This window comes from Mauremys reevesii, linkage group 7, assembly GCF_016161935.1.
Source record: "Mauremys reevesii isolate NIE-2019 linkage group 7, ASM1616193v1, whole genome shotgun sequence".
NCBI lineage: Eukaryota > Metazoa > Chordata > Testudines > Geoemydidae > Mauremys > Mauremys reevesii.
In genome coordinates, this window is record NC_052629.1 from 33,911,525 (window position 1) to 33,925,722 (window position 14,198).

The window sequence follows — 14,198 nt, forward strand, 5'->3', positions numbered from 1 at the left end:
CAGACCTGGTCCAGACTTAACATTTCCCCCTGAACCTGTGTCATTGCCCCCATCTCATCCTTGACACTAGGTCTGGTGGGGGTTTCCTGCTTTTTATGCCTGCAATCCACTCTGGCAGCTTTCTGCCCATGTGGTGGCAGCTGCATTTCCTGCTCCTGACAGCTGGTCTTGCTTCGCTGTGCGAGAGGTGCCACTGCTGCTCAAACCCCACAAGTAGGAGGTGGTAATCAGAGACAATCTGACCCAACCCAAGGTCAAGAGAGTTGGGTTATTTTCGGCCCCGACTCAAACCAACAGCTGGAATAAAGTCCCATCGGGTTCAGGTTGGGTTTCAAGGCTGTACATATGTATGCGTGTGTGTGCACATGCGCACACACACATACACACACACAGGTCTCCAGTTTGTATGTGCATGTGATTGTATAGGTGTTTGTATAGGCACATGCAAAAAAGTTCACTTGCACATATGCACTCGTAAAAATTAAAGTAGACATGGATTTGGGGCCTCACTTTCTGTATGGTCTGGATGTTTTTGTTCACTCCGATGGCAAACAATTTTAAATAAGATATTTTAAAATTATTTTTTTTCACCTGAAATTCTGTGTCTTTGTGATAGAAAATAATTACTCATGGCTTCCCTTATGCAGAATATTATTGTACTCTATCAATAGCCTCATTGGGACTACTTGGGAAGTAAAGTGCTACCTACCATGAGAAAGGGTATCTGAATCTGATCTAGAGTGAGATACTGAAATAAAATGTGCGGTTTTCTGCTCAACCTCAGATTTAGCTTTGATCTTTCATAAGCGTCTAAGAATTTCCTGAAGTCTCCTGGCCTGACTGTATCCAAGCAATTCATCTAATCCCATCGTACTCCTAAAACTACTTTAAAATCCTGTTTTGATTCTGGGGTCCCACAACTCCCACCCTGGGCCATCTCCAGAATTTATGTGTATGGCACGTATGGCCAAAAGAAGGAATTGTTTAATACAAACAACGTTTCAAATATGGTTGCAAAGTCTTCTCTGAGATCAATACATGCATTTTGCTAACATTGTCCATGCTGATTGCAGTGCATGTCATACCTTATCAGTTATGTTGCTAATCAGTAGTGAAGGCATACACCCTGTGTGTCAGAAAATTCTCTATTTTCATACTTAAATAGCGATACCAACCCCCCTCCCCCATCTATCATGAAAATTCCAACGTGTTTGATCTTGGGCAAGTCACTTAACATCTCTGTATGTACTCCTCTGTAGAGTGGATTTAATACTTGCAGTCTCTCAGCAAACATGGTGAGACTTATGGCCTGATCTGTTCCCATTGAAATCAATCACAAAACTCACATTAGGGAAACTGATAGGAAAAAAATAAATTCCATTTACTTGAGGGACTAATGTATAAATACCTACTCAGTTTTTTAAAAACGCATGTCATTTGCTCAATTCTTGATCTTTTATGATTTATTATGACAGATCATACTTACATTCTTTGTGTGATTTTTTTCATGTATATGATTAGTCAATACCATGGACCAAGTTTTCCATGGCTCCCATCTATAATCCATGGAATTTTGGCCTTATACTTCAGAGTAGAATCGACTACTTTCTGTGCAATATGGACTTTGAACCATACATAATAGATACTTTGTAGAATTTCTAAGTGAAGACAAAAGCCTTTGTTTTGCTGAGTAACATCCTTGAAGAATAGATAGCTATCGGAAAGTTTGGATTTTATGTCCAACTCCAATTTAGACTTTGAATTGAAGTTCTTCCTTATATGTGCTTCTCTTTTTTCTTAAAATAAATAAATAAAAGTAGCTGTATGATTTAGCATATACAGCCTTGCACATTTTCTCTGAGCCCTATTATCTCAGGTCTCCCTTTTCTTTTGCAGTAATATTGTTAACCATCGGCAGCTTACAGGGTTTCTCTAAATTTCTTAAGACTATTCTGAGAAAAGGGACAGTAATCAAAATCTGCTCATGTCAGTTTTCATAAGTTCAGAACATAACATGTTCAAAGAGGAACAGTAATAGTAGTCTGTACTTATAATTAGAGGTGAGGTGCCTAAATACAGAATAACTGTTCATTCAACTCATTTTAAAGTGCAATTGACATCTCATGGCAACATCTTTGAAAGACATACTGTTTTGCTGATGGTATCCATGGCAGAATATTATTCCAGAGGAAACAATTATTCCCTTTGTCCTTGCATTTTTTAAACAAGTGTCAGGAGAAAGGGCTTCCCTTGAATAGCTTTAATGTAGAGGAAAATGAAGAAGCATGTAGTGAAGTAAAAATCCAAATTAGGTCTTGTCTGAATATAGTTCAATTTGAGTGAAATTGATCAAAACTGCAAGTTAGTCCCATACCCTTATTCCCATAGGGAATCTTGAATGTTTTACTCACTACTGTTTGGAACCTTTGCCTTTTTTTTTTTTGGTTACTATTAAGATTGTTAATGGCTACTATATGCCATAACTTGGCCAAATCTAAGAAAATGTTAATATTGTTGTCCCAAGAGTTGTTTCTTCAAGTTCATTACAGATTTTTTTTAATGAGAATGATTTGCTTTGGAACAGTAACACAAACTGTTATGTTACTGTTCTTCTAAACCCTGAGAATTGAAAGAAAAAAAAGTGTCATATAAAACCAATGGAGGAATAAGGTGTGCGTGCATGTGAGAAGGGATTTTGAACTTCTGCTTCCAATTTACCACTTCCATACCCTTTATAGCACGTACTTTACGGAAGAAATGCACCACTAAATTATGAAATTACTCCTTTATCTGAAATGTGGGTAGATGCCATTGGTTTTGGCCAAAACAATTTTTAAAAAAAGAAAAGAGACTGTGTGCTGCATCATTGGTGAGAGAAGCTGTAAAGATCACATTGGTGAGAAAGGTCATTGCTGGAATAACCATGAGTTTGTGGTTTGAGGTGATTGAAGAGTGGGTTCAGAAAATGAGTGACAAGATTGAGGAACTGTCTGCAGAAAAAGAGGAATTGCAGCACATAATCTCTAACCTCAAGAATGAACAGAAGAAATGAGAAGTGGGCAGCAGAAGAAACTCCAGTTATAAAACTATCTGAAAAGGATTGCAGATCTGGAAAAGCAGGGGCTTACCCGAGAGTGGAGGGGACAAGTATCTGGTCATGGGTTTTCAAAAAATAGGTCCTTGAAAAGGTGCAAATGGAAGTTGAAATTTACAGTTAAAATAGAACTGCCACAGATTCAGCAGCAACAAGGGCATTTATGTTGGGCTCCACAATTTTAAGGACTAAGGGTGAAATCCTGACCTATTTTAAGTTAATGGCAAAACTCCCCTTTATTTTATTGGGGCCAAAATTTCACTCTAATAGTGCCCTTTGCAAGCATCAAAAGCCACCAGAGACCGTGAAGAACACAGCTGCCAGTTCTTTTTCCAGGACAAGTTGATGAGGAGCCAAAAGTGAAGACATGAATTTTCTAAGTAAGGAAATAACTCCATTCATCGCTGCTTGAGAATGTGAAGAGTATAAATAAATATTTTGTAGAGGGGAAAATAAAAAGATGGTTTTCTTGGGGGGTGGAGAGAGGTAAAAAAAATAATAAATTACAGTTTAAAGACTGTTTTGGTTTTGTTTGTGATCTGACTGAATAAATGTGGCTGAGATTTTCAAAGCGATCTAGGGGATTTAGACACCTCGTTCATTATGGAAGTTTGTGTCTAAACTCCCTAGGTAGTTTTGAAAATCTCTGCTGTATTTTGTAGCCAGAACAAACAAAATTAAAAATGAGACCGGGTATGATGCCTCATTTCCCAAGAATGAAGTTGTGATTTATGACGTGCATTTGAATCAGACTCCTTGATTAGAAACATTAAGAAATGCATTCCTGCCTTACAGAAAGATGGGTTGCTATGTAGGGAGAACTATATACAAATGAAATCCTTATTACCCTGGCTAACGTTTATATGCTGTACTTCACAAAAGATGGTAGTGTGAAACACTCTGATATAGCACAGACAATTGGAAATCTCATACAGAATAAAATATGGGTCGGGTATTCCAATAACTTCACCAGTATAAAAGATTACACCTCCTTGACACAAGTAAACAAGAGCCCTAAACCAAAGTTATTTTAGAGGAGGGTTGGTCTGACGAGTCATACCTCCACTCCGGTGACAGGCATTTCAACTTCAGGTCTTAGCCATAAATTAAATCAAATGCTGAATGGACTGCTTCTTAATAATTGCCCTACCTACTTCTTCCTCCACCTCAATAAGCATTACTGCCTTGTTGGATTGTGCTGATGGTCTTGGGAATTCTCTTTCAAGTGCGTCTTGCTCACATACTAACTGATCTCCACATTTGGGTCAAGAAGGAATTTTCCCTCAGGTCAGATTGGTAGTGACTGTGTGGGTTTTTACCTTCCTCTGCAGCATGAGGTGGAGGTCACTTGCTAGGACCATCTGTGTATCTCTCACTTAATCAGTTCTTGTTGTTTCAGGGGCCTCCAGCAATAGTGCACCTTAGTCACTCCTGTTCTCAGCCTTTCACGTATTTACTAGATTAGTCTCCCAAGAGCTGTAATACGTTGGTCTAATTCTGGTTGTTGGCATGATATGAGGATGCCTGGGTGTTGTTTAATGGCCTGTGATGTACAGAAGATCAGACTAGATAAACTGCTGGTCTCTTCTGGCCTTAAACGCTATGATTCTATGCTGTCCCAACCGTGACTAACCTTAGAGATTTAGTAATCACTTGCTAAGATAATCACCTTAGAGATTTGATAATCACCTCCCACTTCTGACTAACAGATACCTGCACTGTTAAGAGTACCTCACAGAGGTATCTATTGGTGCAGTCTTATAACTGTTCTGAAAGGACAAACTTCTGTGCAGAGAATAAGAAAAAAGCCATTTTAGCAACCCAGATGAAAGTAGCAAAAAATGTAGCACAACTGTAAATTGATTGCCATAACCTCTACCAAAACCAAAACACATCCACCAAAACTCAGGCTACTTACTAAAATCAGAGAATCTTTTAATACCTTACTCACAGTAAAATCCCAAATAACCTACTGTATATATGAAATATTACAAAAACTGGTATAAAAATAAAAATGTGCAGCAACTTTTTGAAAATAAACCTCTTGTTGTTAAAATCAAATACTCCCATGGAGTCTCAGGTTCTTAGACTAAAAGAATAAGTGAATTCAAGAAATTCTGCATTGACGTGTACAAACGATCCATAGTTGATCAGAATCCCAATAAATTATAAATATTTAATTAAAGAATATTTAGCAAATATCAAACTGCTGATAGTTGTGGATTCACTGAAGATTGAGGGATTTATCACAGAAGAGGAAATTGAGCAACCAATTGGAAAGTGTGGTACCTAGGACCTTAATTTCTCTAAAACTTTTATCAAGACATTTGATATTTTTAAGAAAGTCCAAGGATGAAGAAAAATATAGTCATTTCAAGACCCTGGAAAGGTTTATAAATCTTTGCTTCCTACAGGGCAGTTTCCCTGATCAAATGACACAAAAATTCTGACACACATCTTTGTCTCCATACTAAATGAATTCCTTCTAAAACTCATTAACTCAAACCAAACCAACTTATCCTAAACTACAAGTCATTGGTAATTTGCAAAAGCATTTTGAATATGCTGATCACCTCCCTACAGATCACCTCTGTATATTTTGAGAAGTCCTTTGTGTAGAGTGGCCTGTTCTAGTCCCAATCATAGCTATCTTTGGGCCAGATGAACATTTTGATACCTAGATAAAGATATGCCACGTGATTCCACAAACCATGCTGAGGTTTCCTCTCACTTTTTCAAGTCCCGTGGAATCCAAGAGCAGGGTACTCTTCGTCCTAGTTATTATTTGACATTAGAGTAGATTCTTGGCAGAGGCAATTAGGAACTAGCCAATGTTTAAAAATCTCCAAGTAGGCCAAAATGGCACTTTTTGCTCTGTGGTTTCTGTTACATGAGTTAAACAGGCAGTCTTCAAACATTTAACTACAATTGACAACTTTGGCCAATTAGGCTACAAACTAAATCTTACCAAAATGGAGACCCTAATATCATGATACAGTTTGCCATTACAATATCTCCTGGATAAGTGAAATACGTGTTTGAAGGTACCATTAACTTCACGGACATAGTAGGGCTACACATCTCTATTACACCTCCACTGCCACAAGGAAAAAAAGAAAAAAAAAGATGACATGGACAGAAAAACAAACTTTCTCATAGCAATGGGAGGTGCAAGAGCTCTGTTACAGATTAACACTTTTCCATGTTTGTTATACCAATTCTTGAGGTTCCCATATTATCTAAAAGCTTTGTTCTCTTGCCACAGTTGGCAAAAGTTAAAGAATGAGAGTTCCCTTTATGTCTGTGTGGGAACACAGAAGCCCATGAGGCCTTAACGTCTGAATTTAAAATTCTATTTCTGGGAGCAGCATAAATAGTATATCTAGTAGAATAAACATATTTTCTGTAAAAACTTTCTTTTGTCAAAATTGAATTTGAAACTAAAACAACAGAGAGGCTCATGCAAGGCTTAAACAGAATTGGTACAGATATCCAGGGATTTTGCTGAATTTTGTCATGAATAGCGTAGCAAATAAGAGTACTTTTAAAAAATGTTTTTTCCCCCCATATTATGTTTAGTCTGTTTGTAATAAAATGGAGCTCTATGTACAGGTCAGCAGGTTTATGCACAATGAATTCAGAATGGTTTCCCAGATGTTCATGTTTAACTAACAACCATATTCCTGAAAGGAGTAATGCTTTCAAAGGTTATCTCTCTGATCAACAGCTTTCACTGTTCTCAGCTTAGTGATTTTATAGTCTGTCTGGAAAATTAACCATGTAGGCCCCAGCTCGGTTCTTTGGAACTGTAGATACAGGAGGGATATATTGGTAGAGAAGATACAGTTGCCATCTTCATTTGGAATAAAATCCAGGCATTATTTGGTCTAATGATGTATCTAACATTCACGTTGCTTGTCAGAAAGATCTGGAAAAAGGAGGGAGAAATGGGAAGGATTATGCACAATGGATGTTGTTTATATTGCATTTTGCTGTGGATTTCTCTGCATTTCATTGAGAGACAGCTGATGTAGTGCTGGGGTTAAAACACAGCACTATAGAGCTATAGTCTAGGAGGATTTTGGATCTTTTCTCATGTTAGAAATTTAGTCTAATGTGGCTAAGTTTAAAAGTACTATAAGGCATAAAAATAGAAAACCTCCACTACAAAATAAGCCATTGACAATGCCAATAACTTTTGTGGGGAGAAATTTAATGGTCCTGCTATACACTCAAACACTGAGCCTACTCCAAAGAAACAACCCAATGCTTGCTAAATTTTACAACTTCATCACATTACCGCACAAGATTCCACGTAGTACTGTATTTTCGTTTACCCTTCATTAAACCCACAAACTTCTCATCTCCCACCTGACAATCCACATGACAAGACTCTGCCATGCACCCCTACTGACAATCTACAGAGCTCAGTACAGAAATGAAACATATTGGATCTCTGAAGATACACATGATCATAGATGGGGACAGGCCAGAGAGAGGGGCTGAGACCCATTCCCAAGGGGCGGGGCCCTCCAGATTGCCTCATATCACAACTGCGCCAAGCTTCTCCAACTAATCCCTCCACCAGTCAGTACAACTACATGTAAAACAATGAATGCAGCGGGCATGCAGCTAATTATCAGTGGCTATTGACAGCTCGAGTGGGGCAGAGGTAATTGTTGAGATGTGCCATAACTCTGTAGTTCATAGTTTTCAGAGGTTTGAGTTTTGCTGAACTCGACCTTCTGGAAGGGTATATGATACCACTGGGCAGTCTTTAACTCTGTATTAGTGATTTTTTTCCATCAGTGAGTATACCGTAATTGACATGCCAATCAAACATACAATGTTTTATAGACAATCCTTGAAAACTGAAGACACCGTTCAGAGGTTGTTTATCATGGTCATAGTGGAAAAAGCAGGTTGTTGGACGTTTATTCATTTTTCACTCTTTAAAAGTATATTTTAAGGTGGGGCAGGGACTGACCAAGAAAATAAGAGTGGAGGTAGACTTGAAGTAGAGCCCATTAATCAAAGATGTCTGCAGCAGTTATTTAAAACTACTTTAAACACACATGAGCAGAAAGCAAAGGACAGAAGAACTTTTATGACATCATTTACTATGTCTTTACAGTGCCTAGCACAACGAGGTCTCAACCTTATTGAAGCCTGTAGGTGCTACTGCAAAATAAGGCCACCCTTATAGTGTGGGCTGCTCCCACAATTGTCAGCCAAATCCTAAGTAGTCCCTGTCCAATAGGCCCTGTGTGAAAAAGAAGTTGGTAATACAGCACCCTTTGAGGAAGTAAAAGAGGGACAGGTTGAGCATCCCAGTGAGATCTGTGAAGATCCCCAGAGTCCTTGGAATAATCTGCATTTTCTTGCTTGATGCAGCACTGGGTGAGCACTTGGCTCCCCAGTGCTGCTGGGGATGATGGGACTGTCTGTAAAGTTCTATCAACTTACGCTTCAAAAAAATCAGGTTCTATCCAGCATCCCTCTGTTGCAAGCAACAAAATTCAGGAACTCAAGGTGAAGGGAAAGAATTTTGAAATCTGGCAGTGGGAATGGGATAGAAGGATGGAATATTTGTCATGGAGGAGGACTGGGTACGGGTGGCACAGATGCTAGCTTCAAACCATTACCACCACGGAGGTCTTCCAGTGCCCTCCAAGGTGGCTCTCAATGTGTATGCAGGTTTCACAACCTGTCTGTATTCAAGAACAGAGTGAGACATTTTGTAACAAAGCAAAATGGTACTCCACACGTACAAAACAGGCAGTTTACTATTAAGTGGCTATATATAGTCTAAGGGCTTGTCTACACTACAGGACTATTTCGAATCTACTTAAGTCGAATTTGTGGATTCGACCTTAATAAGTCGAATTTGTGTATCCATACTAAATACACAAATTCGAACTTCTTAGTCCACATTCACAGGGCCAGCTTCGACTTTGGAAGCGGTGCACTGTGGGAACCTATCCCACAGTTCCCGCACTCCCCGCTGCCCATTTGAATTGTGGGATTTCCCCCCAATGCATGCTGGGGGGGAAAATGTGTCGTCATTGAATCGTCAATCCCGCCCTCCCTGTCTTCCTTGAAAGCGCCGGCGGGAAATCTGTTCGCGCCCTTCTCTGGTCGGTTACAGCGTGGACGCCACAGCACTGCGAGCATGGAGCCCGCTGCGATCATCGCTGCACTTATGGCCATTGTCAACTCCTCGCACATTATCGTCCACCTCTTCCACAGTCAGATGCTGAGAAACCGGGCGAGGAGGCTCCGGCAGCACGGTGAGGAGAGTGGCGCAGACCTCTCACAAAGCAGGGTACGCCGGGCAGTGGAGATCATGGTGGCAATGGGTCAAGTTCATGGTGTGGAACGGCGATTCTGGGCCCGGGAAACAAGCACAGACTGGTGGGACCGCATAGTGCTGCAGGTCTGGGATGACACAGAGTGGCTGCGAAACTTCAGGATGCGTAAGGGCACTTTCCTTGAACTGTGTGACTTGCTGTCCCCTGCCCTGAAGCGCCAGGACACAAGGATGCGAGCAGCCCTGACTGTGCAGAAGCGAGTGGCCATAGCCCTCTGGAAACTTGCCACGCCAGACAGCTACCGGTCAGTAGCGAACCACTTTGGCGTGGGCAAATCTACCGTGGGGATTGCTGTCATTCAAGTAGCCCACGCAATCGTTGAGCAACTGCTCTCAAAGGTAGTGACTGTCGGAAATGTCCAGGCCATCATAGATGGCTTCGCGCGATGGGATTCCCAAACTGCGGTGGGGCTATAGATGGGACTCACATCCCTATCCTGGCACCAGCCCACCAGGCCAGCGAGTACATTAACCGAAAGGGCTACTTTTCAATGGTGCTGCAAGCTTTGGTGGACCATAGGGGACGTTTTACCAACATCAACGTCGGGTGGGCGGGCAAGGTTCATGACGCGCGTGTGTTCAGGAACTCTGGTCTGTTTAGACGCCTCCAGGCAGGCACTTTCTTCCCGGACCACAAAATAACGGTTGGGGATGTGCAGATGCCTACAGTGATCCTCGGGGACCCGGCCTACCCGCTAATGCCCTGGCTCATGAAGCCCTATACAGGCGCCTTGGACACTGAAAAGGAACTCTTCAACTACCGGCTGAGCAAGTGCAGAATGGTGGTGGAGTGTGCTTTCGGACGTCTCAAGGGGAGATGGCGGACCTTACTGACTCGCTCGGACATCAGCGAAAAGAATATCCCCGTAGTTATTGCTGCTTGCTGTGTGCTCCACAATCTCTGTGAGAGCAAGGGCGAGACCTTTTTGGCCCTTTTGGGAGGTTGAGGCAAATCGCCTGGCTGCTGTTTACGATCAGCCAGACACCCGTGCTGAGAGAATATCCCAGCGGGAAGCGATATGCATCAGGGAGGCTTTGAAAGCGAGTTTCCTCGCAGAGCAGGGTAACCTGTGACTGTCCACTTGATTTTAAGAGAGCCTGATCATAAACCAAGTTTTCCCCACTTCCCAAGGACGTTTTAAAACTAAGGACATGTTTTAGTAATTAATAATAAATCTTTCGTTGACTTTGCATTTCTGTTTATTCGTTGAAACATGGAAGCATTCTGTGCTGGTTAAGGTGTGCACTGATGGGTGGGTTTGCAGGAAGGCGAGGGTGCCGTCCTTGGATAGGGGTTACCATGACGGCTGTGGGTTTGGGCGTTGGAAGGGTGAGGGGTGTGGGGAAGGGTGAGTATCTGCCCCTGGATGAGGTCTATTTTTGGGGCTCGGGGCACCGGGAGGATCGTGACTACGGTCCAAATGCATGTGAAGGGAAGCCTGCCTTTACATTCGGGATGTCAGGCACCAGGACCCTGCACAAGCATACACCTCAAGGAAAGACCCGGGGCAGCATACACCACACAGACTGTCCCTGGTGCCTAGTGACTGCAGTCTGTGTGTGCCCTGCAGTTGACCCTGCAGCCAAGTCTGTAGCATGGCACTGTGGGCTATGCAGTGACATTACAATTACCCCACAGAACAACAGAAAGTCTTCTGACACCAGAAACGTGTGAAACAGTCAGTAACACCAAACCGCTTTTAATAATGTATTACACAGTGGGGGGTTTGAACTTGGAGTTGTGACTGGTTGATGCTGTAAAGACAGAGCTTGTACAAATTTACAGCCGACAGTTGTCTCTAACATTATCGGTGTGCTGCGGTGCAGGGACAGTTCTCACGGCCCCTACCGCCTCCGTCTTGTCACTTTGGGTGAGGGGGGGACAGGACTTCTTGGCGTTGGAGGGCGGTTGCAGATGCACTGCAGGGGGACTGTGGGCTCCTGACTGCGGTCTTGAAGAACATCTACAAGGCGCCGGAGCGTCTCCGTTTGCTCCTCATTAGACCAAGCAGCGTTGAGTCGCCTGCTGGTCTTCCTGCCGCCACCTATCCTCCCGTTCCAGGTGTGTGCGATGCTGCTGACACAGGCTCTCCTCGACTGTCTCTGCTCTGCCGCCTCCGCTCTGGAGCTGGCCATCAGTTCCTGGAACATGTCGTCCCTTGTCTTTTCTTTCGGCGTCTAATCCGAGCCAGCCTCTGCGAGGGGATGGCGGGCAGTCCGGGAAGGAGCCAAGCTGTGTGATGTGAAAAAGTAGGTGATTTCCTTGAACACATACATGTTTGCCAACAGTAAACACAGTCTAGTCAGTTTCAGTGAACAAGACCAAAGAGGGAACCAAGTCTCAGGAGATCTCAGAACTAGTCCGAGATTTGAATACGCTCTCATTGGCGGCGCCATTGCACTGGAGAGCGCATGCGAGGAAAGATAGCTGCATCCCTCTTGCACAAAGTCCTGGTAAGCCTTACAGTACAGAGTGCTTATCAGTTAGTGCTTAGCTGTGCTCTCCTGCTGGAGGCAATGTGCAAAGCAGAAAAGATGAGCGTTATGCGGCATCTCCCGCCAGTGAACGGAAAGACCCTGTATGCTTTTCCTCTGAGGCCTGCCACAAGTGGCTGTTAAGCGAGGGTCATTCTTATGCAAAGTAAAACTCTGTTAAGCGAGGGTCATTCTTATGCAAAGTAAAACTCTTTTAAGCGAGGGTCATTCCTATGCAAAGTAAAACTCTGTTAAGCGAGGGTCATTCTTATGCAAAGTAAAAGTCTACCATGCACAATAGTAACAGTACACTAATTCCACTAATTAGATGCAGCACTTCCACAACGACATCACCCTGAGGCGTGTCAGGCGCACACAGAGAGAGCGGATGTTAATAGAAGCCCTGCACAGACCAGGACCCTACGCTGCCATGCTCGTAGAGGCGATGGTCCCCCTCTACCTGAGGATGGCATGGCGCGGAAGAGTGTGCTTCAACGGAGCACCCAATAAAGCACCTCTCCCAAGAAACCTCTTGCTGAGGCTTTTCCAGCTGCTCTCTGAGAGCTTTTTTGAAATATCCCCAGAGGACTATTGCTCCATTGCTGTTTGTGTAGACCTGCTGTTTGTTTAGTTTCATATTTAAAAATGTTTATATAGTATTTCTATTTTTTATATAAATCCCTGTTTCTTAAAAAAATAAATGTTTCCCTGTTTGTAGCACTTACCGCCTGATCCTTCCCTGATTCCGAGTCCTGGTTAACGGGCGGGACGGTTGGTAGGGGATCTCTGTGAGGGTGATGAAGAGATCCTGGCTGTCAGGGAAAGCGGGAGTGGGTTCGATGTCGCCTGCGCCGTCCTCTAAAGACCCTTCCTCATCTTCCCCATCGCGAACAGGGAGGGGAACTGTCCCGTACACTATTCCGTCCTCGGAGTCGACCGTCACTGGTGGGGCACTGGTGGCAGACCCACCTAGAATGGCATGCAGTGCCTCGTAGAAGCGGCATGTCTGGGGCTTGGCTCCGGAGCGTCCGTTTGCCGCTCTGACTTTTTGATACCCTTGTCTTAGGTCCTTCACTTTCACGCGGCACTGCATCGCATCCCGGCTGTATCCTTTGTCTTTCATGGCTTTAGAGACCTTCTCGAAGGTCTTCGCGTTCCGCTTGTTGGAGCGCAGCTCCGAGAACACAGACTCCTCGCCCCACACAGCGATCAGATCCTGGACTTCCCGGTCAGTCCATGCTGGGGACCTCTTTCTATTCTGGGATTGCCCGGACTCCTCTGCTGGAGAGCTCTGCATCGTTGCAGGTGCTGCGGAGCTCGCCCCGATGTGCAACCAGAACGTCAGATTCAAACCGCCCAGACAGGAAAATGAATTCAAATTTTCGCGGGTCATTTCCTGTGTGGCTGGCCAGAGAATCCAAGCTCGGACTGCTGTCCAGAGCGTCAACAGAGTGGTGCACTGTGGGATAGCTCCCGGAGCTGCTAAGTTCGATTAGCATCCACACCAAGCCTAATTCGAGCTAGCAAGTGCGAATTTAGCGTTACTCCACCTGCCGGGGTGGAGTACCAAATTCGAACTAAAGAGCCCTCTAGTTCGAATTAAATGGCTTCCTGGTGTGGACGGTTGAGCGGTTAGTTCGAATTAACGCTGATAAATTCGAATTAAAGTCCTAGTGTAGACCAGGCCTAACAGTCCTTAATTTTGAACTTTTTTTTTAATCAGTTGCACAGTAATTAAATATTCATTATCTTTAGAAGTTTACATTGGACTATACTTCAAAAACTATCAGCACATCAACTTAAAATATACAACTTATCTTTTGAAAAAATATGATAGTTGTAATCCTTTGAGATGCACTTCTTACAATTCGTTCATCGGTGCTGATGTTAGCAACTCACATGGGACAGCTAAAAATGTCTTTTCATAAAAGCCGATAAGAAAGGCAGCTGTAAATCATATGCTCGAAATAAAGGAGCCTGTATTTTCCTGTGGATAGCAGGGATTTCTCAAGACCAAGTCATTATAAAATGAAAGTTTTAATTCTCAGTTTAATATTATTCAAGTGTTTCTTTTATTGATTCTTTGTGCAGAAGAGTGGATACCTCCCCTTGGATTCTCATTAGTAAACTACTGACAGAAACAAATCTTTAGATGTGGATGTGTTTGTATTTTCTAAGGTAGGGAATACTGCCAATCCATACACTTTCAGTTCGATTTAATATCTCATACCTTCAGGATCTTGACTGATAGCTAACAGT

General features: G+C 43.0%; 1 protein-coding gene across 2 annotated transcripts in view; it reads left to right on the forward strand.

Annotated features, from left to right (window-relative positions):
* The window catches only part of RNLS (renalase, FAD dependent amine oxidase), a 138,465-nt gene that overhangs the window by 24,163 nt on the left and 100,104 nt on the right, over positions 1-14,198 (forward strand). The gene's annotated exons all lie outside the window — the stretch shown is intronic.